The following is a 2,964-nucleotide window of genomic DNA, read 5'->3' as shown; positions in this document are numbered from 1 at the left end:
TGGAATAAAATCCTCTTGCAGTTTGCATCAAGACTGCTTCTCGTGAGTGATTTGGGGTGTCGCCATATCCAGGCAGAGCGTGGGGTCCTCATTTTGGGGGTCTTTCAGCTTGCCACAGAGAGTAGCCCAGTCCTCCAAAGGATAGGAGGAAGGTTCCAGGAAGGCTGTCCAAAGCGACACACATTTCTGGGTGCAGCTGCGGCCTTGCTGGGAAATCCTGGGGTGCCGCAGTTGAACAAAAGCTGGCTTAGACCTCCCCCCACACGCCCCTACCACAGTGACCATGACCATCTCCTGCTACCTCCAGGGCCCAGCGCGGCGATCCTGGTTGGCTCTCTGCTCCTCTCATGCTGTAGTCTCTGAATTCTGCCTTCCAACGTACACAAAACCAGCCCCAATCTCCACCCACAGCCCCAGCTTCCAAATGTACTTACCTGCAGCTCCCCAGGCCCCATCGTACATTCCCTTCTGAATTGTATTAATCACTTTTTAGCCAAGGCTCTCTCTCCTTCAGGAGAACATGAGTTGTTCCCGCAGGCACTCCCGTCCCCACACCTGGAGGAAAAGGCACCACCCAGCTGTTATTTCGGGGGTTGATTTAAAGCACTTGAAGCCTGTGATCTCAAAGGCTGAGGAGGAAGGATTAAATCCCTCTAGACCAGCCCGGGCTACTTAGTGAGCTCTTATCTCAAAAGAACAAGAGAACATTGCTGATCTCTACTAGTGTTTTAAATTTCTCCTGTGGTTTAAATGGCATCAGGACTTTATACTTTCTTGTTGTGTAACTTTTACCTCCAAATTGAAACATTCTTTTTCCCAGGGAGGGTCAGGAAGCAAAGGAAACTTACAAGGCTCAGGAAGTTAAAGCTCAAATCCCAGTATGCTCTAGTCGCTGTTAAGTCATCCAGGCACATTAGCACCACAAGAGACGCGGTCAGCAAGGGAAACTCCACAGAGTGGGAGAAGTACTGGCACGTTTCATCCTTATTTTAAGCCACAGAGTTTGTGTCAAACTGCTCTATAAGAGTTACTTTAGCGTGCGGATTCGGGTGTGGGAGGTGCTGGCCGGGCTGCGGTGACCCGGGCAGAGCGGGTTGGCCTCCGTGCTCATCTTCTTAATTTTGAAGACCTCAAAATATACCTGGATGTACCTTTTTAGGAAAGCTTCTGTACCAAGCAATAAGTCACCCATTGCGCTCTTGTTACAGCATAGCTCCTTTTGAGTTTTCCAAGTGTAAACAAGGTTTTCCTTCACTTTCCCATGAAGCCACCTCGTCGCTGCCTCTTCACAGCGGTCTATGTTATGGGGACAGCTGCTCTGGCCTCGGGAGATGGGGCCCCTCTGGGAGCAAACCGTAGTTCCTACAGCACGTCTTTTCTCCCTGGCTTTGGACTTGCAGCAGGTTCCCACACTGGTGATGACGTCATCATAGCCAAAGAGGGAGCTAGCGTTTCACTCGAACGTCCTCTTACAGTCGGTCACCACGAAGACATCCATTGGTACAACTCCAAAGGACGAGAACTGGATGGCAGGGGTGGAAAATGGTTGATTGCTGACAACTTCCTAAATATCACCGACATCGCCTTTGATGACCGAGTCCTCTGTACATGAGTGTCTACTGTACGGCGGTGCACCTGATTGCTCTCGTGATCACGCTCATCTTGAACGTCACACGCCTGTGCCTGGTGAGCACTCATCTCCACAAGACCGAGAAGGCCATCAACGAGTTCTTCAGAACCGAAGGTGCGAGGAAACCGCAGAAGGCCTTTGAGATTGCAAAACGCATCCCCATCGTTACCTCAGCCAGGACCCTGGAGCTCGCCAAAGTCACCCCGTTTAAGATCATGGAGTTAGCGCACTCCATTGAAGAGCTGGCCCGGAAAGTTCCTCTCCCACCCCTTATTCTTTTTTTAAAAAAAAAATTTGTTTGCTTTTACTTATTTATTTGACAGCCACAGACAGAGAGAGAGGCAGATAGAGAGAGAATGGGCGCTCCAGGGCCTCCAGCCACTGCAAACGAACTCCAGATGCGTGCGCCCCCTTGTGCATCTGGCTAACGTGGATCCTGGGGAACTGAGCCTCGAACCGGGGTCCTTAGGCTTCACAGGAGGGCACTTAACCGCTAAGCCATTCCTCCAGCCCCTGCCCCTTATTCTTAACTGCCGGGCATTCGCTGAGGAAATGTCTGAAGCCGTGCAAGTGGACGACCTGACGACATGGGCGAGAGGGGAAGCAGTGCTTGGGTGCTCAAGGCAGCAGCTATGTGATAAACCCCGAGCTGGGGCACAGCAGCTCCCCAGGAGGAGATTCTCTCTGAGTGAGCAGGGGTGGGAGACGGCAGTCCAGGTGTCTGTCCACCTTCAGTCAGAGACCAAAAGCATTGGGGCCAACTCTCAGGACAGCAGCCATTGCAGCCCGCCCGGCGACCCCAACCTGCCAGCATGGCTGTCAGCTCAAGGAGGGGGTGCGGGGGGGGGCGTGTGAGGACTGAGGGGTGTGCGCCGACCGGTCCCCACAAAACCAGTCGGGAAAAGAGCTTGTGTCCTGGAGAAAATACTGCTTTTACCAAGAGGTCACTGGAGTTTTCCTTTTAATCTTAAGCACATCCGAACGTGCATTGCCAAAATCTTTGCGGAGAAGGCAACTTGCCCCCCGATATTTGTGTCCCTTTTCCTTGAGTTCGGCGAAGCGGAGCATGGTAGGGCTCAGACTGAAAGCAGCTTGAGTGCTAATCGGTGGGAGACACTCGTGCTGAGGCCCGAGCTTGTCAACGGTGACGTGGGGGATTTGGATTCTAGGGCACAGAAAGTGGATTCTTGCCCTAACAGCCTGGCTTGTCGTACCTGAAAGTAAGCCTTCCCCTAGCCTTCCCACCCCCGCGTTGGCACGCGTTGGCATGCACCGGCCGAGACGGCACTGCCGCTGTGGCCCCCCGCAGTCCAATGCTCTGCCCTGGGGGGTGT

The 2,964-nt window shown here is 53.1% G+C and overlaps 1 pseudogene; it reads left to right on the top strand.

Annotated features, from left to right (window-relative positions):
* Positions 1-1,261: 1,261 nt before the first annotated feature.
* On the top strand, positions 1,262-2,485 carry LOC101616158 (annotated as a pseudogene).
* The last annotated feature ends 479 nt before the right edge of the window (positions 2,486-2,964 follow it).

Source organism: Jaculus jaculus, chromosome 2 (genome assembly GCF_020740685.1).
Source record: "Jaculus jaculus isolate mJacJac1 chromosome 2, mJacJac1.mat.Y.cur, whole genome shotgun sequence".
NCBI lineage: Eukaryota > Metazoa > Chordata > Mammalia > Rodentia > Dipodidae > Jaculus > Jaculus jaculus.
Note: the sequence above shows the minus strand (reverse complement) of the source record. Positions and strands in the feature narration are given on the sequence as shown.